Genomic DNA, 24,851 nt, shown 5'->3' on the forward strand with positions numbered 1-24,851 from the left:
ATTTATGACAATTTATGACAAATTTCTATGTCAAGAATTGATTGATTGTCAATTATGACAAATTATGACAAATTTCTATGTCATTCCCATGAAATTAGGAGAAAAATAGGAGGAAATTGAATTAGGAATTAGAAAATTGGAAAGTTAGAAAAAGAGGAATTAAGAAATTAGGAAATTAAGAAATTAGAAATTAGGCAAAATTAATTAATAATTTTTCATTTATTAATTAATTCACAAGGAGAGGAATAATTAGCCAATTAAATGAACATTTAATTGTGACAAGAAGACTTAGGATAAATAAATAAATTATTAATCCTAGAGGAAGAAATGACACACAAGGTTAAATGATTAAATCATGAAACCCTAGAAGATGAATTAGCAATGCGAGAATGACAATTAGGTCTTGATGAAAGATAATTGACTCGATCATGATTCGGATTAACAAAGGAATGTGATAAATGATTTGATTGATAAATGCACCAATTGACGAGGAACAATGACTAATTGATCCAAATTGACATAATTGAGATAAACAACGATCGATGACAAATCGATCGCAAAATGACAAGATTGACAAGAGGACAAGAATCGATGACAAAATAGATTGCAAGATGACAAGATTGAAAATGACAATGATCAATGACAAATTGATCGCAAAACGGCAAGATCGAACATGACAACGACCGATGACAAATCGTTCGTTAAATGACAAGATTTGAAAATGATAAGGATTGATGATAAATCGATTGCGAGATGACAAGATTGATAAGAGGACAAAACCCTAATTAGGATTGACGATGTCCAAAATGATGACAAATGAGCATGCACATTGATGTGATAGGATAAGATTGATTAAAATCATGACTGGAGAGTGTTGTCGACAAGACCAAATTCGAGAGTAAGATGAATGAAGAATGTAGAAGAATGACTCGATGCTCGCAAATAATAAAGACCAAGTGTGTGACATAGGAGAAATGTTAATGTGATGCAAAAACCTAAAATGAGGCAATGTGCAAATGTTAAAGTATGACTCCATAAGCGTTGACCATTTTTAGGTGTCTACATTTTGCCCCTCTTTGAGACAATGCAATTTTAAGTGTTGTTTCAAAGAACAATAATGAAAATGCCCCAGACAATGACAATGACATATGCATGCCCCCTCGAGGAATTGATCGGAAACATGTAGAAAAGAGGCCAATTGATCGATAAAAATGATAGGATCGAACGGAGTGACAATCGGAGATCGGATGCATGAAGGACAAGCAATTTATGGTGCAAAAGACCATGACCAACATAAGATGGAGAGGGTGCACGTCCATCTATGCACTGACAAAGATCTATAAATGAGACCAAGAGAGGGAAAATTGCTCATTTGCACTAGACAAAGAGGAGGATTTGTTTCTCTAGACAAGAACACTTGCAGAGAGATGGCAAACATTCCAATGGCGGATCACCTCAGGGAACGCGTACACACATACAGATGACTGGACGATGTAGGAGTAGCGGTATGGATCTCAAAAACCCATGTTTTTAATTTCATGAATTTTGATTGCTTGCGGGACATTGCGAGGCCCACAGGGGATGCAGAAAAGGACTCCTGCACTTGTGTAGGGTCTTCTGCACTTGTGTAGGGAGACACAGGCGTAGGTTACATGACACAGGCGCAGGTTCCTTGACACAGGCGCAATTGTGCATTTGTGACTCAATTTTGGTTTGAAACTGCATGCAAATGATCCGAAAAGGGGGGATAAGGGTAGGATAAGTCAGAATAGATGAAAAACACCCTGATTTGAACATGAAAATGAGGAAATGCAACCCGTAGGAGAAAACCCTAATACTGACAAAATGTGCCCCAATTTATGATGCAGAGTTGACAGTATCCGTTGATCACACGGGAGAACCGACCTGACCGCTTCATGCTACGACATAGACTCAGGAGCACGGACAGAGATACATTAGCAGGACATGGGATATACTATGTCACGTTCATGCCCGAGATTAGGGCAAACACAAGACTGCTTACCGCATTGGCAAAGTGATGGCATTCAGAGACTTCCTCTTTCCATCTGGCGACTAGAGAGGCGACGGTGACACTGGAGGATGTATGGTGTATCCTCCGCATTCCGATTCATGGAGAGATGATAGAGTATGACCCAGTGACAGGGAGAGACACATTGTGCAGATTGTTTGAGTGCGACGCAGATGATCTAGATATTGTCGAGAGGGAGATTGGCTGCGAGACCATGGTATCAGAGTATGATCGGCGATACGTGGTGATAGTAGTGGTGATAGCATGCCTACTAGCAGGAGACAGACGAGGACATGGATTCCCTATTGGATGGGGAAGAGTGCTAGAGTGGATGGTGACAGAGGGGATGGTCTATGCATGGGGACCATGTGTATTGGCTATGCTATATTTTCAGTTGCTTCAGATAGCATATCAGGGAGTGCAGACTTTGAGCTGTGGAGTCACATTGTTATAGGTATGGCCATTTGAGCACATAACCATATGTCGACCGATTACAGAGAGACAGGTAGTACCACACCAACCATATGTGTACTGCTATGGGGGAGCACTGAGACAGGGTCCTTTTGGATACATATTATATTGGCGACATGAGCTAGACCGACTGAGAGAGTTCACATGGAGGCCATATCGTGACTGTTTGGGATGGTCAGATGATAGGGATGAGCTACCGTATTGTAGATAGGAGAGTTACCTAATTGGGCGACCAGTGAATCGCCAGAGAGTGATTGAGTTGTACCTACCAAAGAGAGTCAGAGGACAATTTGGAGAGAGGCAGGATGTACCTAGGAGGACGACACACTTTGCCCGATCTCATAGAGAGACAAGTCAGTGGGGGAGTATGATTCAGCCACACATAGCATATGCTGACTTCTCATAGCTACAGCAAAGACCGTGGGATTGGGGATCAGATGTGGTGGACGTTGGGAGGACAGAGGAGTATGAGAGATGGTTTGCACGACGGCGGCCAGTGCCATTGACAGATCTGGATATTCCAGTACCAAGGCGATAGGAGGACTTCCCACTCACAGGAGGGGAGGAGGGAGATGATGAGGATGAGGAGGATGAGGATAGGGATGAGGATGAGGGGGATGATGAGGATGGAGATGAGGATGGTGGGGATGATGAGGATGGAGATGAAGATGAGCATGAGGCATTGCAGGATATACCCATAGAGTCGGAGACAGCTAGGACAGAAGAGATGGAGATGTGCAGGGCTACCATAGTGAGTCAGCAGGATCACATTATGACTTTAGAGAGAGAGCATGATCAGTTCAAGGCAGAGATAGCCAGACTCACAGCAGCTCGAGATACAACAATTGCTCAGGCACAGCGAGAGGAACAGAGAGTCACTGAGTATATTGGGTCGATTCGGGATGCTAGTGCACGCGAGATGGCATAGATGTTGGTAGAGACTGGAGAGGAGATACGCCATTGGAGGACACTATATGAGGGTGTCATTCTACTAGAGCAAAGAGCACCTTCATATCGGGCACGATCGAGGACAGAGAGCAGGGCACGCTCTCAGAGGTCATTGAGCAGCATGGGGGTGAGTGGACCTATGAGACCACCACAGCCAGGACCAGGGGGGACGTCATCCGCGAGACATGGTAGGGATGAGGAGGACAGAGGGAGCACCCAGTGACAGAGGCACGTGCTCCTTAGGACAGACAGTGGACATTATGTAGTTTGACATTTTGTAGTCAGCCTGCGGGCCATACTTAGGATAGACAGTCCAATTTTTGTACTCCGATATTATTGTGATATATGATATGATATGCATAGATATAATGGGATGCAATATGTTATGACTGATGTTATTTTTCCATGTATGGATGACTTATGCACTGTTTATGTACCATTATGGAACATGTATGGATGTATTTTTTTTTATGTGTTTTTGATGCATTTATAATATGAAATGGATAAAATGTTTGATATGATGCTTAATGTAATGCAAATGTACTAACCAATGAATGCAGGATGCAGCATGTATGTTTGGGGAAATCGGAGCACTAGACCGAACTGACTATCCGAACTGACGAAAGAAATGTTAGTAAGAAGAAAATGAGATAGAGGACAATTAGAGATGAAGAAAAACTTGCTTTCAGTAATGCACTTTGTAGGTGAGAACCTTTATTTTTATGTAGCAAAACAGATGCGTAGCATCATGGCATTGAAGGCCAGAGCTGAAATGCAAACCCTTTTGCAAAAGACAGACACATCACAGACAAACAACAATCACAAAAAAAAAGAAAGGGACCATGAACCATCCCAATCACTCTAAATCACTCAGTGACATCATCGAGCAACATAGGAGCATGATCGAAGATAAATCAATAGAAAGATAAGATGCACCAATTCCAACAAATCAAACAAACATCTTGATCTTCATTGTCAAAAGTTGAAAGCGTTGATAGGACAATCATGCTGTCTGGTTTCAGGACATGTGGTACCCCGTCTAAGATAGGACACAGTCTGGTTTCGAGTATACCACACCCTGTATAAGACCCATGATAGTGTGCCAAGGACAAATAAATTTGCGGTTGATTGACATGACAAGTGCGATCAGTTTGAGTAAAAAGTTCATCTGTTTAAGCGTGATTTCATTAAAGCACAGTGTTTAATTGCGTGTTGTTGGATGTATGCTCAGTGATTTGTCTTATACACAAAAAGAGATCCTTTATTGACAAAATGCTTGTTTTTTTTGGATTTTAATGTTTTGAAATGTTTTTTGTTCATTTTCCTAGGACTTTATTTGATTTTGTTTTGGATTATTTCAGGACGTTATTCAATTTTTTTGACTTTTTTTGCCCCCAGTGTCTTGCAAGGCAAGGAATATGATAGGTGAATAAATAGGCTTGTTGAAATGATGGTGGATAGAGGGAAGACAAAGGCCTTTTATTATGGAGATAATGCGGATGCAATTTGCAAGGGCTATTGCATGATGGGACAAGAGACTGGATATGACAATGTAAAGCAGTGACATGGCATGAGGGACATGTCAAGAGGTTTTTGAAAAATATGTTTAAATTTTGCGTCCTTATGTCAAATCAAGATCAAGGAATGAAAAAGAGTGTATGGATAGTGATAAGATATGGATAGGATAAGCAAAACCAAGAATGGATAAGGGACATGGACTAAAGGTCAGGGTAGGCTAAGGGATAGTGACAGAAAGTTGCAATAAGCTAGGGAATATGGATGAAAGGTTGTAATAAGAAAATGGATAAATGACCAAAAGCTATGATAGACAGAAAGCTGCAAACAAGATGCATGATGCTCATGAAGATTGTCAGCCTTGTCAAGATCAAAGGTGGAAAGGGAAATGGACATGAGGGACAATAGGATATGAAGGGTAATGATAGGGGTTCAATAGGATAATGAAGGGCAATAGGATATGAAGGAGGAAACCTACCCCCAAGTGTGGTGTGCAAGAAGTTCATAGATTACGCATGATGCCTGTTTACCAGGTTTTCATCATGGTACTTGCCCAAGGTGCCTATTTGCCAGGTTTTCACTAGTGGACGAATTATTTTTGCTTAACTTTTTTCTTGTCTTTTTTTTTTTTTCTCACTTTTTTATTCAATTTTTCACTTTTTCAATTTTTTTTATTTTTTTGACTTTTTCAATAGAAGATGGACACATGATAGGGGATGGAAGAAGGACTCAAGTGTCTTTTTGTTTGGATATTAGCCTTGAAAAAAATGGACCATGACCTTTAAAAGTATGCTCAAAGACGTCGGTCGGATAAGGACATGGAAAATGACATGAAACTAAGGAAAGGATTTATGCAAAAGATGGGATCAAAGGGAACGAAGGATGGAAAATATGCATTGGATAATGTATAGGGTATTGAAAGAATTGGGCTTGAGTAGATGGAAATGAAGGCAAGATCAACATTGGCACACACCTTGAGGCATGATGGACTGATGGAGGAAAAATGGATTTCAGATTGTGAGATTTGGATGGAGGAATAGCTTGGGATTTTGGGACATAAGGACCCAAAATGGAAGAAGGAAGTGATAGAGGAACAAATTTGAGAGGTTTGGATGGAGGAATAGCAACTTGGATGCCAAGTTGGATTTTTCTTTAGGCTTTTGTGCTTCAAGGAGCCCCTTAGGGATCCACATGGTTTTTGATTTTTCACGCTTTTGCGATTCCTTGGAGTGCATTGCTTGCACAAGGGATTTAGGAACCCATATATATTTTGACTTTGCTTTATTTTGCTCAGTGGGCCTTTGTGGCTTGTTGGATATTTCTTTTTCTTTATAGATCAAATTTTTCTTTGTTTTGACATGTCGATTATATTGGACATGTTGATCCTTGAATACATGTGGATTTCTAGACTTATGAATTTTAGACTTGGCATCCAAATTGCTTGGAGGGGGAAAGGAATGCATGGATGGATAGGAATGAAATGGAGTTCTTTTGGATTGATGAAATTTACTCAAGGATGTGTGCCTTTGTTGACCTTGCATAGAAGATGAAGGGATATAAGGACCTAAGATGGATGGAAGGTATGATGGGGAAGGGATATGTTTTGATTTTGATGGAGGGATACCAACATCTTGAGAGTGAGTTGTGTAGACATGACCCTGAAGATCTTCTTTGATATGGAGAGATTCTTGCTTATGGAGATCTACTCCTTTGCCTTTATGGATATCTTGACTTGTAGGATACTCTTTTCTTTGGGAAGAAGATGCGAGTCCATTATGAGGTGGATATGATATGAGAGAAATAATGAGATCTTGAAGTGGATTGGATTGCACCAAAGTGGAAGAACCCATTATGCATGTCGAGGGTTCATGAACATCTTGCACTGACACATTAGGATCATGAAGGGGATTAGGATCATGAGGGGGACATGGTTCAATGACAGGCTCTTCAAGAGATCGAATGGGAGAAATAATGGGATCATCAAAAGAAATGTGATCTTGGAGTGGATATGCTAGATTAGGACATGGAGATGGAGGAACAAGTGAATCTTGTGGAGGATCTGAAGGAATAATTTGATCTTGACAAGGAGGAAGATCATTGGAATCCTCTTTAAAGTTGCTTTGCTCTTGACTTTCAATGGGATCATCAGAAAGGATGGAAGGGATATCTTGAATGTCAATGGGATTTGAAAGGACATTTTGTTCATGAAATGGAAGGGGATCGTTTGGGATTGGATGAACTGGGATATCTTGATCTTGCTCGAGGAATGGAGTGTCAATAGGACTTTGCATAGGATGGACAAGAATAGGGGAATCATCGTGAGTGTCTGGGAAGATGGGAACCTGGTCAACAATCGGATGGGATGATAAGGTTTCAAGATCTTGATCTTGATCTGTTTCAAGACATGTTTCTTCATGCTCTAAACTATCCTCTTGACATGGGGTTGGACTTTGGATATGCATGGAGGATTCTGACAAGGAATCAATGATTTGGCATGAAGGGGATGCACTTTGAACATTTGTGATGGATTTTGGCAAGGAATCAATGCTTGAACATGAGGAAGAGGGACTTCGAAGGGGATCCTCTAAAACAGGTAATGGCAATAAAGTGCATGGTTGCATTGGGTCTAGTATTTCTGAAACATGACAAGGATGTGCATCATGATTTGGATTATCGTGGCAATCAATTATGGATAGCCCTTGGATAATTGCATCCTTGGGTTTATTATTTGATGAGGACAATATAGAAGGTTCTTGGGAAACTTCTAAAGGTGTAGGGATAGATGCCACTGGAGAGTCAATTTGTTTGCGAGGGGATGAAGCATTGCTAGACATAATTGTATTATCTTGATCTTCCTCAAAGAATTCACTTGGTAGGTTCCTTAAGAGCCTTGCAATAAAGCCACCTTTCTTTCGAGTTTTTGACATAGTTGTATCTGGAATTTGAACTTGTTTGGCAAGGAGTTGGTTTTGATATCATGTCATGTTTTGATATTGGACTTAGTTCAATTGTTTTGACATGTCTGAAACTTGGGTTGGTGTGTGCTGCAACCTTTGTTTTTGAATTTGTGATTGTGGTTGTTGACATTGATATGTTGATTGAACTTGTTGATATTCCACCATTGGTTGAACTATTTGTTGACATTGTATAGTTGGTTGGACATATTGTTGAAATTGGACCATTGGTTGTATTGGTTGAAAATCTGATTGATAGTAAACACCTTCTTGTTCTTGTTGTGGAGGCACATAATGTTGTTGTTGATGTTGTCTCTTTTCTTGTAATTGTTTCATCATCTCTATTTGGGAGAGGAGAGCTGGTATGTCTGATCGTTCAAGAAGAGATCTTACATCAATTGGCTCAATCTTTGGATTTCGACCTGGCAATTTTTGAAACATTTTGGATATTTGTGATCTATTCTTCTCAATGTTTTTCACTCTTTGTTCCAATATCTCCTCTTCTTGAGCTAGTTTCTCCTCTAGTTTTTGTATTTGGAGATTTGTTTCATCATAAAAAGTTTGATCAATGTTGCTTTGTTGTTATGTTGGATAGAATTGTGATTGCATTGTCGGTTGATATGTCAAACTTTGTTGCATCATTGGTGCTTGGAACCTTGTTTCAATAGACATGTCACTATGCAAATGCAATATTTTTGGAATTTTTCAAGGATAATGTATGATATGCAACTAAATAGATGAAAATGGAATCTATGGCAAGAGTGCCATCTATGTTTTTGGTTGTTTTTCAAGATTTTGACAAACTTTTTGGAATGCAGATCTAAAAGAGACCCTTAGGAAATTGAAATGATGTCTAGACCTCAAAGGACAAAAGGACCAAGTGACAAAAGGACAAATGACAAAGTCTCCCCTATATTCTTGGATACTAAGCTAGGTTTGACCAAATGACAATAATGACAAAAGAGAAAAGGTTTGATAAGGTCTAGACTTCTTAACAACAACTTAGGGTTTATCAAAGATTTGGATTACTCAAGTATGACAAAACCTAGTTTTGACACTATATGCAAAGGGACAATTACTATGCAAGTAACCCTAATATGATATGATAATGACCTAAGCTTAATGAAGAAACCTAGGGTATGCAAATGAAAATGTATGACAATGGTATGAATTTAATGCAAGAGGACACATGCAAATGAATGACCCTTATTGATATGCAAAGGAGTATGACTTAGGTGAAACCTAACCTTGGTACTTGACAATGAATTTTGCAAAATGCAACCTAGGATGAACCTAAATGTAAGTGACATGAATGTTGAGACAAGATTTTGAACAATGTTTGCTAACCATGTTTGAAGATGAGTTTTGAATCTTGTTGAAATTTTGTTGGATGAATGTCTCTTGTGTTTAATCTTAGGTTGGATCAATTTGTTTTGTTCTTGAAATGAGATACAATTCAACTTTTGACAAGAAAAGAATACAAGATATTGCAACTTAGACTCAAGACAATCATGCTCATTCCCACATTTCTTATGGTAGGCAAGGACATTAGGTACTTGAGAGGTAGACTCATTATGGGATTCAAGGAGAATACATAGATGCTTGACCCCACGGGCTCCCCTCCATGACACTCACATCTCAGGGCAGCCAAGCATCAGTCCCCATGGAAATATCCCCATGGCGAACTTAGTATCTCTTCCAAGTATCCGAACTTGTCCTTCTCAAGCAACTAGAAGGTTTTTGGCCTCTAAAACAAGGTGTGTAGTAAGGATTTCTGTTAAGCGTTACTCCTTGATGTCACGCAAGCGTGATTGAGACATTAAGCCCATCAAGATACCAAACAAATGTAATCACGCAAGCATGATTTAGACTGTGAGGTCCTACTTAGATGTTGATATGAGAAAGAGTCCAAGGGTCATCACTTCCCAAGTAACTGCAATTCCCACGTAACCCTTCCTTCAAAGCTTTCGCTCATTGGGTATTTTATTATAGTGAGTTAGAATGCCAAGGTATTCTAGCCGTACTCACTTTGGGTCGTTCCCTTCTCACGATTATCACTTGCTTGCAAAAGCAAATGGTCGAGAAGGCAGGCCCTCTAAAGGTGACACACAATCACAACAATGAGCATGGTATCGAAGATCTGGATTTCTGATCACCCTAAGAAGGATGAGAGCATACTCTCCTACTCCAATGTCACACTCAACAATCAAAGCAAAAACATGTTCATTCCAACCTATTTAGAAATCACTAGGTGCCTAAAAATTAATTGCAAACACCAAGTTTAAATGTTTCTCCAAGGCAACCTGCAAAACCCAAGTTAGAAGTTTGAGGTGTTTATTCTTTGACTATCGATTCTGCATAAAAACATGTTAGTAGTTTCATTTATTGCCTTTGTCATGCGTATGCCAAGGTGCTGCACAGAGAATCAGTACCAAAAACCAAAAAGCAGAAAACCAAATGCAAAACAAACAATTTTCAAGTAAAACACTACATTTTTACCTCTATTTCTGGACTTTACACAGGCGCAGAAGTCATGACATAGGCACAAAAGTCATGACACAGGCGCAGGTTGCTTGACACAGGCACAGGTTACCTTACACAAGCGTAGTTTTTTTTTTTTTTTTTTTCTTACACAAGCGCAGAATGCATTGACACAGGCGCAAAACTCATAAAGATGCAATTGTGTGCCTTACACAGGCGCAGAATGTCTCACATAGGCCCAGAAGTCCCCAGAAAACCCTGGATTACCCTGTTTCTTGGGTTTTTGACCTGCAAATCATCTCAAAAGCACTCAAAAGCATGGTTAGGGGGTTAGTTCACATCGGGTTCACCAATTAATGTACGCATAGGAAATCAGAAATCATCAAAGCAATATAAACTTTAATCATTAGCTCAATCACAAAAGCTCATTGCAATGATCTATCCTAATTACATCCAATAAAGACATGAAAAGCAAAACATTCAAAGCTAAAAACTAAGCAAACCAAATGTAGATCTAAATGTCTCCTTCATGTGGCTCCATTGTTCTTCTTTCCTCTTCAAATAGTTTGATTGTGGATCTCACCTACAAGTGCACATACATGATTGAAAGCAAGTAGGTAAGAAAATTGCTCAAAAGTACTCGAAGCGTGATTGATTAGAAATTCGATAATCTGATTAGGGAGTTTGATTGAAGAAAATCATCCAATTTATAGATGAATTGGAGAAATGATAAGATTAGCATGAAAATGATTCAAATGGAAATTCAAATCAAGAATAGAAAAATTATGACATGTGTATGACAAATTGCTATGCAGGATTTATGACAATTTATGACAATTTATGACAAATTTCTATGTCAAGAATTGATTGATTGTCAATTATGACAAATTATGACAAATTTCTATGTCATTCCCATGAAATTAGGAGAAAAATAGGAGGAAATTGAATTAGGAATTAGAAAATTGGAAAATTAGAAAAAGAGGAATTAAGAAATTAGGAAATTAAGAAATTAGAAATTAGGCAAAATTAATTAATAATTTTTCATTTATTAATTAAATTAGCCAATTAAATGAACATTTAATTGTGACAAGAAGACTTAGGATAAATAAATAAATTATTAATCCTAGAGGAAGAAATGACACACAAGGTTAAATGATTAAATCATGAAACCCTAGAAGATGAATTAGCAATGCGAGAATGACAATTAGGTCTTGATGAAAGATAATTGACTCGATCATGATTCGGATTAACAAAGGAATGTGATAAATGATTTGATTGATAAATGCACCAATTGACGAGGAACAATGACTAATTGATCCAAATTGACATAATTGAGACAAACAACGATCGATGACAAATCGATCACAAAATGACAAGATTGACAAGAGGACAAGAATCGATAACAAAATAGATTGCAAGATGACAAGATTGAAAATGAGAACGATCAATGACAAATTGATCACAAAATGACAAGATCGAACATGACAACGACCGATGACAAATTGATCATTAAACGACAAGATTTGAAAATGATAAGGATTGATGATAAATCAATTGCCAAATGACAAGATTGATAAGAGGACAAAACCCTAATTAGGATTGACGATGTCCAAAATGATGACAAATGAGCATGCACATTGATGCGATAGGATGAGATTGATTAAAATCATGACTGGAGAGTGTTGTCGACAAGACCAAATTCGAGAGTAAGATGAATGAAGAATGTAGAAGAATGACTCGATGCTCGCAAATAATAAAGACCAAGTGCGTGACATAGGAGAAATGTTAATGTGACGCAAAAACCTAAAATGAGGCAATGCGCAAATGTTAAAGTATGACTCCACAAGCGTTGACCATTTTTAGGTGTCTACATCTGTATACTTACAGTTTCTGCTGGTGTAAAAGTTGGAGCTGAACTATCCAAAATACCTTTTCCTTTAGATCTGTTCGGGATGGAAGTTGTTGCTTTTACAAATTATTCTTGGGAGGTGATAAAATCAGGATTCTTTTGGAAGAATTTGGTCCAACCATCTCTTGTCTCATTTACTACCTCATTTACCCTACCCATCATTAGGCTTATTTGTCAGGGTTTTCTACTAAAAACTGTTACTTTTGCAACATTAATGCATCATTTCATTTCCTCATTGTTTATTGATCCACACATACTCAAAAGTTCTACTTCCTTAATTTCTCTATCCCTCTTGACTGCATCAAGTCTTCTAGCATCTAATTTATTGTACAGTGGTAGAGGAATTTTCTTCAAAATTTCTACTGAGGCTTTCTTATATATATATCTATATGTAACAAAATTGCCTCTTCAATTTCATTCTACTCATTTTCCTCTAAATATTCATAATAAATGGATAGATTTTTCAAAATTACATCCTTGGTTATTTCATCAATCAATTCAACACAGGTCATTGTAGCCTTACCAGATTCAGTATCATCATAATTCTTCTTCTTCTTGCTAGGGTTGTCGGAGTGATGTGACTAGTTTCCTCTTCTGAATAGGTCTCCTTGCCAGAGGTGGGAGTGTAGTAGGTTTTGTCACTTTCTCACAAGCTTCCTCCTAGGCTCCACCTTCTTCTCCTCTACTAGAGGCTGGTCAAATTTCTTTCTTTGTACCCTTCTGAATGCTGGAGGTTCATTATTCTCTAGATCAGAGTTAGAAGTGACAAAAGAAATGAAAGTTTCAGGCTTCTTTGCCTCAGGAGCACTAACCATTGCCGGTTCCTTTGTCGGTTTTGATCCAGAACCTAGTTGACTGTCTATCTTATGGATTACATTGTGTATATATGCAGACATCTTATCTATTTTATTCTCCCTTCTTTTATTTTCTACGCCAATCTTCACTTCAAGAGCCTTTTCCTTAGCAGTACCAAAGTGTTATGTCTTATCATCCGATGGAGCTTCAAGCAACATTTTGCATAAAGTTCAAAAATGCTATCATCCACTTCATATCCAAGCTTAGTGATCTATATGATCCTAGGTTCTACTGCCTCCATAAGAGTTTCACCAGTCTTCACCATAAAAAAAATATCAGTGGAGTACTTTTGCACAATGTGCTTTGATATTCTTTCCCTCTATCTCATGTTTTCCTAAAATATTTTGAAATAGCCCCAAAGCTTTTCATCCCTATTGGTACCAAGACTGATTATTTCTTCCTTGATTTGCATACCTATCGGTATGTCATGAGCCCAATGCTACTTCCCTAGCCTGGGTAGCTCATTCATGAAGTAAAGCATTAAACAAATAATGAGATTTCCAAACCTAAAAGTTCCTTTCTTAACACTCTTAATCTTTCCAAGATTTATCATTAACTCACTTCTCAACCATTCACATAAATCATACTTCTCATTATTCTTTAACATCTGATAAGCAACATGGATGTAGGAACTAGCAATAGAGTTCAGTTGACTATATTGCATTACCTTATAGCCAATTATCATGCTGACAAATTTCACATCAGTGTCCTTGATTGTGCTGACCCTCATAGATCTTCCATCATGGGTTACATCGGTGAGCTTCTCAACTGTAGTGGTGGAAATCTTCTTGCCAGGTTCTTGTATGACTTTGGGTAAGCTGGTGACTACTTGAATTTCTTCCTTTGTGATCATGTAGGGCCTCTCCAGCTAGATGAACTCACTATGAACCCTACTCAGAACAAATCTGATCTCCTCATCTTTGAAGTCTAGTATGTACAAAATATTGGTTAACCCTAGATCCTTGATGATATTATATTCCCACTTGATTGCTCCAGAGTCTCCCAGTATCATAGATTGATGCATGCCCTTAATCTCTTATGTACCTAGATCCTCCAAGGTGCAGTGAATATATGCCCTTACATCTTCAACATACATCACATTGTCAGGAACCCTAGAGAATGCGCCCGTAGAGTCTTCCTTCTTAGCTATCTAGGGAACTTCCTTGAAAATGGGTCTCAGCCTATCCTTAAATTCAACAATGGTGTAATTTTCAATGAAAGTAGGAGCAGATGATCTGGATGCCATTTTGAAGAAATACCTAAAAAATGATCGCCGATGTGAAGATTTGATTGCTTCTCCGATGATTGCTAGAAATCCTCTCAGAATGCCTTTTCTCGATCTTAATTGCCTGAAATTCATATTTGCTTCACTCTAGATTACTTGAATGCTGGGTGAGTGAAAAATAATTCACTCTCTCCTTTTATCAGCAAGTAAACCCTAATCCTTCACTGTCATAAATGCTTCATGATGTACCCTATCGGATGTCAGTTTCATTGTCTTATGTCGGGTAAACCTTCATCAATGATGAACATGAATTTCCAGATCTCTTCCAGATCTCCTCCTAGGAATATGCAAGATTTGCAATAGATTTTCCAACCCCTAAGGCATATTCCTTAGTTACCAGTGGAATTTTTTGTTGGTGTAGGAATGCTCTATTCTACAAGTAGAGTTCCCGGTGTAGATCCATCTCCAATTGGTTCTTCAGATTTTCTAACCCATCTCTTGGTATGATCTTGTTGTATTTCATCTACCTTCTGCTTTTCTTTCTCATTTGCTTTATCATTGCTGACCGGTGTAGATTCTCTTCTGCAATACTTAGCAATATGACCTATTTTGTTGCATACATAGCATGTAACATTGTTCTTTTGAATTGCAGATAACATATCTAGTGTCATTCCTCAACCTACAATGATTAGCCAAATATCCAAACTTTCCACATGCATGACATTTAATATTGATTTTGCAGTCTTCTGACTTATGACCATATTTCTTGCAATTTGTGCATTGACTGGGAACATAATTGTAATTTTGATTTGCACTATTTTTACATTGTCTAGCCATATGCTCAAATTTATTATACACAAAACATCTACCATTGAATTTATAAGCATTAGATTTCCTTACCGGTTTCCCCTATTCTGATGAGTTTTACATGTACCAATTGTCTGTTCTTCATTTGCAATATCGGAGCTTTCACCTTATACAAATACAAGTCCTCTAGAATCTTCATTTTGCCTTTGTCTTCTCAATAAATCATCCAACTGTGCAGTGCTAATCCTGCATTTTTCTTTATACTCACTTGCAGTAGTTAGATCATCTCTCAGAGTAGTTATTTATCTTTGAAGCTCTTGTTCATTATTCTGGGTGTGTGCCAAATCAGTTCTCAACAAATTATTTTCATGAGTCACTCTACCATATTCTTCAAATTTGTTCTTCAGAGATATAGCAATATTTTCTTCCTTCTTTCTATCCTTGATATCTTTTGATAACCTCATAGTTAGGTCTTGCATTTCATTCTTCATGAGCATGTTTGCTTGACTCAGTTTCTAACATTGTTCCTTAAGTGCATTTTTCTCTTCATCATCCGGGTTTTGCAAAAGTTCCTTTCTCTTAGCTTGAGCTGATGATAACCTTTCTTGCAAAATAAGAATGAATTCATTAGCAGAATTCAATTCATCTTGCAATTTGAAATTCTTCATCCTTTCAGCATCATAGTCCTCAAGAGCCATGTTCAATGATTCCAGTTTTAGGATCTTCCTCAAGCTGTTAAACTTCTTCCGAGGTACTAGGCTCTGAAACCAATTGTTGGGATCCAAGAACACTAAGAGGGTTGGGGGGGTGAATCAGTGTTTTGCCAGTAAGATATGATTTTATCCTTTTATAACATACACATATAAACCAATAAATGAAGAAACATATAACTTAAAGCAAATAAACCATCCACATAAATGAACACCACAAAACACAAAATTTATACATGGAAAACCTCAAAGAGGAAAAACCATGGTGGGATTTGTGACCCACAATATCAGTTCACTAGCCATTTGAAAGGTTATTACATGAAATGGGGGCTTGCACATGCAGGAAGGCACACTGCCTAGAGCACACTTCTCAATACAAAAGAGTCTCACTGAATACAATGTTTTGCTGAAATAAAACAGTACTAGTGAACTCACAAAATGCATCTGCTATGCCAAAAAGAGTTATGGTTAAAGCTATGTTCTGTACCAGTTCATATACCTTGAACACTTCTACCGATATCTCTTCTCCTCCAAGAATACTTTCCAAACTATCTATAGATCATTTCATAATATAACCTTCACATACAAATGATCTACATACATATTCTTCGCATCATATAATTCTACTATATTATCATATGTCAGTATCTCCAAAATGACCTAGCAGACTGACCTATATACCCTTCACAAATAATATGCCTTATTTGGCTTATAATGTATTACAAAAGATATATAATGTCAGCCTTATACAATAATTACAAAATGATTTTACAAATTAAACTTCATTCGGGTCCAAGCCTGATGTTGGCTTTGCCGGATATTGGATGTTGGTGTTGGTGTCTGTGTAACCCTCGATACTCCAATGTTAGTGTCTATCGATGAATTTCTCCTAGTGTCGATGTATATCAGTGTAAGCTTCCTTATGAATCTTGTTGACAAGTAACCATGTTTCCATTTTGAATCTTGTTTCCATAAATGACAACATATGAATCCAATGAGTGCCAATTGCCAACAACCGGTGCCTTATGGTTTTGATCTTCATTAGCAGTACCAAAACTTTGTCCTTGCTCAAATCCAAGTCCACTGGAATCTCCAATCTTCCTTTGTCTCTTCAATAACTCATCTAGTTGTGTTGAACTAATCTTGAATTTTTATTTATACTCACTTACAGTAGTTAAATATTCTCTCAGAATTATTATTTGTCTCTCAAGCTCTTGTTCATCACTCTTAGATTGTACTAAATTAGTTCTCAACATACCATTCTCATGAACCAACCTACCACATTCTTCAAATTTGTTCTTCTGAGATACAACAAGGTTTTCTTCATTTTTATTTCGGTCCTCAATCTCCTTAGACATCCTCATAGTTAAAGCTTGCATTTCATTTTTCATAACCATGTTATCCTAACTCAATTTCTGACATTGTTCCTTAAGTGCATCTTTCTCTTCATCATACTGAGTTTGCAAAAGTTCCTTCCTCCTAGCCTGAATAGATGATAACCTCTCTTGTAGGACAAGAATGAATTTGTTAGCATAATTCAATTCATATTGTAGCTTTAAGTTCTTCAACCTCTCAGAATCATAATCTTCAACTGCCATCTCAAGTTGCTTCTCCAAAGCCATGTCCATGGATTCCAGATTCTGGATTCCGGATCTTCCTCAAGTTGCTAAAATTCCTCCGAGGTACAAGGCTCTGATACCAATTGTTGGAATCTAATAACACTAAGAGGGGGGGTGAATCAATGCTATACCAAAATGATCAATTTTATCCTTATTAAAACATGCATACACCAACCGATATACTGGTACATACAAAATTGAAAGAAGTAAAGCAGCCAATAAGACAATCACATAAATGAGAATCATAACACACATAATTATACCTAGAAAACCTCAAAGAGGAAAAACCACGATGGGATTTGTGACCCACAATATCAATCCACTAGCCATATGAAGAGATATTATAAAATATAAGGGGCCTACACTTGCAGGAAGGCTTATAGCCTAGAGCACACTGCTCAATCACAACTAGAGCCTCACTGACTACATATAAATCTAGACTATAATCCAAAGAAGTGTTGAACTACTATGATATCATCTTCTATGCCAAAATACAGTTTCGGTTTAAGCTCTGTATGTTCTGGTCTGAAACCCTAAACCCTTTACCGGAATAAACCTTATATAAGTATCCTCACATACATAATCTCTCTGATATATTTCGTATTGTATCATATTCACAAATCCATCACCATGTCCATTACCATGTCTATTATCTATTTTTATAAATGATTTAATCCAACTGACCTATATACCCTATACAACTTATCATGCCTTATGTCGTCTTACAAAGATAATTACAATATCAAATTACATGTCGGCTAGATAACATAAATGCATAAATATTAAAACAATTGTCAATACTAGATCCAAGAGATGTCAGCCTCCAATACTGATAACCATATTCTAAACCATGTCGGCCTGCATTACCGATAACCAAAGAAATCCTTTTGTCCTATCGGTGCCGGTGTAGGTGTCGGTGTAGTGTAGGTGAAGTGCCTGTCGATACACAACTGAACCAAAACATGAAGCGGAAACACAATACCATGTTGTCATCAATGGCAACATAGTGAAACCAACCAATTGAGTGTCAATTTCCAACAATGCCTTGGTCATGTCCTTTGTTAGCAGGATTTGGCAGAACAGTGTCTTGCAGGCCTTAGAACTCACCTTGTCAGTTGCAGCTCTAGGCTTGCAAAATCAGGATAGTGGTGTGGCACCTTGGTCCCAAACATTTTTGCTTAGATTTCAGACACAGGTGGACCTTTGATTTTTCCTCCTAATCTGTACTTTTTAGTAGTGTATCAGTTGTCCTTTGATCTACATTTCCAGATTAGGGTTTGCTTGCTTACTTACATCATAGGTTAGATTGCATTTTGAATCATTCCTCTCTCATAATTTACAAAAAGGGAATAGAAAACCAAAGAGGTGATCCTCAACTCTCTCTTACACACAAGAAGTAGCCCGAAGTGTGTCACCTTCATAGGCTCTTTCGTATTTCACAAGTGTGTATGAGAGTGGGATTAGGGTCTCTATACTTAGTCTCACCTTTTCCCCTATACAAGAACATTCCTTGGCTACTCTACTAAGAGAAAAGATTTCAAGTGTTTTAACAAAAGGAAAAAGAAGATTGTGGAAAGCATCAATGTAAAAGTTGATGAATACTTTAATGAATTTGATGATACCAACAAATTTGATCAAATGATGAACAAAAACTTGTGATTATTGTATTGGAAGTGTAGAAAGATGTTGAGTAGAACAGTGTAGATGAAGATGCTCAACCGGTAGAAGATGAAGAAGATGAAGAACAAGAAGAGGTTATTGCACCAAAACAGGTTATACCTAGGTACGTAAGGTTAAATAATTTTGAAGACCAAATTATAGGTGACAAGAATGCTAGAGTGTAGACTAGAAGAAAAATTAGAGAAAGTGCATGTTTGATTTCCATAGTTGAACCGAAGATAGTGAAAGAAGATCTTAAGGATGATGATTGGATAAAGGAAATGAATGAAGAGCTTGATTAGATTGAGAAAAACAACACTTGGTGACTTCTTCCTAGACCTGATGATAAAAATGTGATTGATACAAAGTGGGTATTTAGAAATAAGCTGAATGAACATGGTGAAGTTGTTAGAAGCAAGGCAAGACTAATTTACAAAGGGTATGCACAAGAAGAAGGTGAAGATTATGGAGAGACCTTTGCACCGGTTGCTAGGATTGAAGGAGTTAGAATGCTACTTGCATTTGCATCTTTTAAAAGTTTTTAAAATACCAAATGGATATAAAGTCAGCATATATGAATGGTATTCTTGAAGAAGAGGTGTATATTGAACAACTGGATGGGTTTGCATTGTCAGAAGATAAGGATATGGTATGCAAACTTCATAAAGATTTATATGGATTAAAGCAAGCACCAAGGTTGGTTTGAAATAATTTATGCACATCTAATAAAGATAGGATTTCAGAGAACTAGTGAGGAGAACAATATCTATTTGAAGACTGAAGGAGACAAGATGTTGATTGCAAAAGTATTTGTTGATGATATCATATTTGGAGGAAATGATGATATGAGTATGACTTTTGTAGATGAGATGAGGGAAGAGTTTGAGATGTATCTAATAGGTGAGATTAAATTTTTCTTTGGAAGTATTCACTGATGCAAATTGGGTAGGAAATGTGAATGACCGAAAGAGAACAACCAGAGGTGCATTCTTTCTAAGTGGTAGAATGGTATCTTGGACCAGTAAGAAACAAACTTGTATATCTCAGTCTACAACAAAAGCAGAATATGTGGCTGCATCCATGAATTGTACACAAGAATATGGATGAGACCTATCTTGGAAGGATTCAAGTGGGCTATGACAGAACTGGTGATCATACATTGTGATAACACTAATGATATAAACATTTCTAAGAACCTGGTACTACATGCTAGGATTAAACATATTGAATTGAAGTATCACTTTCTGAGAGAAAGAGTGTAGGAAAAGAAAGTGAGATTGGAGCATGTGTCAAGTAAGGAGCAATTGATAGATATATTTACTAAGCCATTACCTAAGGCTACCTTTGAATATCTTAGAGGTAAGTTAGGGGTTATACCCCTACCCAAGGTCAACTAAGAAGATGTGGAAGCATCAATCCAGTGGACTCATTGAATATCTTTCACTATGGATGGATGAGAAGAGGGCTACTCCTCAGGGGGAGCAGTAGAGATGAAGCAGAAGAGATGAAGACAAAAATATGCCTTTGCACCTTTGGCAATGTTGTCAAAGGGGGAGAAGAGCAATGACAGGGAGGAATAATGCAGAGGAGAAGATAAAGTGTAGCATAGATCAGTACAACATGGCATGATAAGTTCCTGGTATTTGTCATCAGTTAGTTGTTTTGGTTCTTTTAGTGTTGCCATCAATGCCAAAGGGGGAGAATGTTGGCATATTGGCATAACTGATGGAGATGATGATGTACCGGTAAAGGATGTTGGTGATGCTATATTGATGGAGTATTGGTGATGATATATTAATGGACTATTGGTGATAATATATTGATGGACTGTTGGTGATGATATAATTGTGATATGATGCTTTATAGTCAGTTATTTGTGTTGTCATTGATGGCAAGCATGTTTTTTTATGTTTGGTATATCATCTAAGTTATCTAAGCCTAACTAGTAATGGAATGTTTGCTAGGTTGATAGTGAATTGGTAAGCAAGAAAAGTGAAGGAGATGATTGTGGTAGAGATCCATGTTGAGTTAAGCATTGCAGTTTGGAAAGTGTGCTTATGACATTATAATGAGTCTATGACTAGAACCGCATCATGTTTGGAGAACTGGAAGTCATGTTTTTAATTGACTGTTGTATATTCAGTGCAGGGTTTGAGAACCTGTGACAAGATCTTTAACTAATGATGATTTATGGTTTGGCAGTAAATCTTTTCATGTTCATTACCTAGTTATGATGTGTCAGAAACTATGTGTGATGATAAGATTGCATTTAAGCATGTACAAGGAGAAAATTTCTTGGGAAACAATGAAGTGCTTAACAGAATGTGTTAAGGGTTTGATAGCTTATCAGATTGATGTGTGGTGATGTGTTATGATCATTCAACAACCGTAATTGTCTTGAAAATTGTTGTAATGATTTGTAGTGATTTGATATGATCTATGATGTAAATTCAATGTATTTTGAATGTTTTTAGGGTTTTGTAACCGGCCTAATTGTAAAGTGTATTTAGGTCAAGTTTGAGAAGGTTTAGTGTGTCGATGATCAGAGAAGGAGAGTGTGTCAAAATAGATTCAGATGTCTGCATGTGTGAAGTAGATTGGAGCTGAAATGGATCTATACTAGAAAGTATAGAGTGCATTGATAAGATCATTTACTTGTTGTTTCCTAATAGTTGTAACAGTATTAAAATCCCTTAACTGGGTAGGTCCTAACAAGCCTGATCTTGTAAATCCCTTCAGCAGGTGGCTCATTAATTTGGATTTAAATCCTTTAGCAAGGTTACTCCTAATATGGTAGTGCTCCTAATAGAGCTGAGGTTAAAATCCCTTCACTGGGTGACTCCTAACAGGGTCTTCTCTTAACCAGGCATTATTGTAAAGATCCTAACAAGCTAGGCCTTTAACAAGGTGCATTCTGAAAGAGTGCAAATTTTGTGGGTACCTATTCCCATCGTGGTTTTTCCCATTTGGGTTTCCATGTGAAAAATCTATGTGTTCATGATGTGGATGGATTGTTGAGTTATTCATTTGATATAATTACATTGCTTACATGTTGATGAACACAAGAATGAGTAGTTTGGTAAATATTCTGTAAGTGAATGATTGAGTAGGTACTAGTACTGGTTATGAACTATTTTTGAGAAGTGTTTTCAAATTGGTGAAAGATTGAAGTTTGATGTTATTAATGATTCAAACCCCCTCTCAGCAATAATTGGATCCTCACAATAACATTAACTTCCTCAAGGCTGGGGCATATCTCCAATTTTCAATGTTTTAGATTTTTTTCCTTGCAAAGGTGATAATGTTGCAGGTTTGGCATCAGAAGGAGATGAAGAGTGGGCTAAGGATTTTTCCCCTATCCAACCATTGAAGTTGGAAAACATATTGGACACCAAAATGACCAAGAAAACTAGAAAGAAGACCTATAAGGAGTACCTTGTCAAGTGGAGTGGCCTACCTAATGAAGATGCCACATGGATGACAAAAGATGGCATTAAAAAGCATGGACACTCTATTGCAGACCTCATTCCTCAAGAGACTAGAGTTTCTATGCCCCCCATGAGTATGGTACAGGTCCACCTTGAAGACATTGAAAGCCATTTGAGCAATAAAGGCTCTTGGAAATGTTTCTAGGTTCCTTGAATGTTTTTGAGTTGTAATAAGGTCTTCAAGACCATTCATTTTGTTTTGATTAGCCATGTAAGGCCTTGGTGCCACTTTGTAGTTGTGAGCTTCTTAGGACCTATTTGGTCAATCATTACCAAATGACATTCATAATGCATCAATGAGGAAAGCATTGTATTTTGGCTCCTATGTGTCCTATCGGTAACGTTTGTGAAGTCTTATAATAGGTTACTGTTAGGAAACTCACAGATACTGAGAGGGGGGGGTGAATCAATATCTGACCGATAATTAGAATTTCTCAACTTAAAACATGCAGAACATATTGTAACAGTGTACCAGTATGCAAGAAATAATGCAATAAATAGAAATGAAAGAAACTACATGAAAATCACACCATAACACAATGATTTAACGAGGAAAACCAGTGTGGGAAAAACCTCAGTGGGATTTGTGACCCACAATATTCACTTACTGGCCAATAAGAGAATATTACTTACAATAGGGGCCTGCACACTGAGGAAGGCCAACTGCCTAGAGCTCACTGCTCAAATGGGAAGTCTCACTGACTTACAATGTGGATCACACAAATCCAATAACTGGTATTGTTTTACAATAGCATCTTCAATGCCAAATTCAGTACCGGTTCTTGCTTTGTTCTTTACATATACCCCTTAACCTATATTTCGCATAATAGGTCTACTTAATCTTTTCTCCTTACTTTTTCGCTTACATCACTTACTTACAAAATGTCTACAATGATCTCTTTTATATATAAGAGTCATTTTACAATGATATCAAGTCGGCTTACAAAGTTTTTCAAATAATAAACAAAATATGCTATATCAAAAATCTTGTTGGCCTTTATGTTGATATGCTTCCTTTCTCTATGTCGGTGCTAGTGTTTTGAGTGTCGGTGTAGAGTGTGTTTTGTTGATGCCGGTGTAATGCCTTTCCAGTGTAATAGGATTGTAAGGTTTCCATCAATGACAAAACCTTCAATCACATACAATGTCTCATTGGAGTGTGCATATGCCAACAATCTCCCCCTTTGGCATTGATGGCGACACTCATGAGAAATTTCAAAAGTTTATCCAAAAATGTGAAGTTCAAAAATGTTACCAAAAATGTGTGCTCCCCCTGAGTATATGATTCCTATGATATTTGAATTTTCTCATACCACTACTCCCCCTTTGGCATCAATGACAAAGGTTGTCAAGATGTCAGTAGAGTTTGTAGTTTCAACCTTGTAACTGGCTAGTTACAATTTGAAATAGATCCGCTAAAATCAAGTTTATACTCTCCATAAACTATTTACTATCTCTTATTGATGTCTCTATCCTTTTAGCTATACTGATAAGATGTTGCAAATGCTCTGCCAGTGTTTTCTGTCCCTGTATTAGTGCCTCAGATATTTCCTTCCGCAATTATGCTAGATAGTCCAATCTTGAACTTAGTTTTAATCTAAGATGCTTTGCCTTATTCACTATTCTCTCCTTTTCTCTTTCTAATTTAAGTAATTCTTCCTCAAAATTTTTTATCTTTTTCTCAAAAACTGATAATGTATCAGGTGAGTTAACAAAATTATCAGCAAGTTTATTGATTTCATCATGTACCTTGCTTATTTTCTTATCTATGTCTATAGTCAAAAAGTTTGTCTTACAGGTGTCTTTGTACAGATTTTTGTACTCTTTCAATGAGTTACATAGTTCCGGTAGAAGTGTTTCAAAATCTCTAGTACACTTCTTTATCTGCTCATCAAAGAATCTTTGTTTTTCAATTTCCAATTTATCCTTCAATGCCTCTTCCTTTATTTTCTCAATGTTTTCTGTGATATATTTACACAAGGTATGAAGTTGTCCTAAAGAATATTTATTGTCTATATTACAGTTAGGAGCAATTACCTTCAAAATTGGTATGGTGTCATCTATTGCCTTATAAGCTTGTGAGCTGCAATCTGTTATCCTTTTAATTGAATCTAAGAGTACTTCAGTCACATTAGTTGATTTGTAGCCTGATGATGAGGAACCTACATTCAAGGTACTGTC

The sequence above is a fragment of the Cryptomeria japonica genome, chromosome 1 (genome assembly GCF_030272615.1).
Source record: "Cryptomeria japonica chromosome 1, Sugi_1.0, whole genome shotgun sequence".
NCBI lineage: Eukaryota > Viridiplantae > Streptophyta > Pinopsida > Cupressales > Cupressaceae > Cryptomeria > Cryptomeria japonica.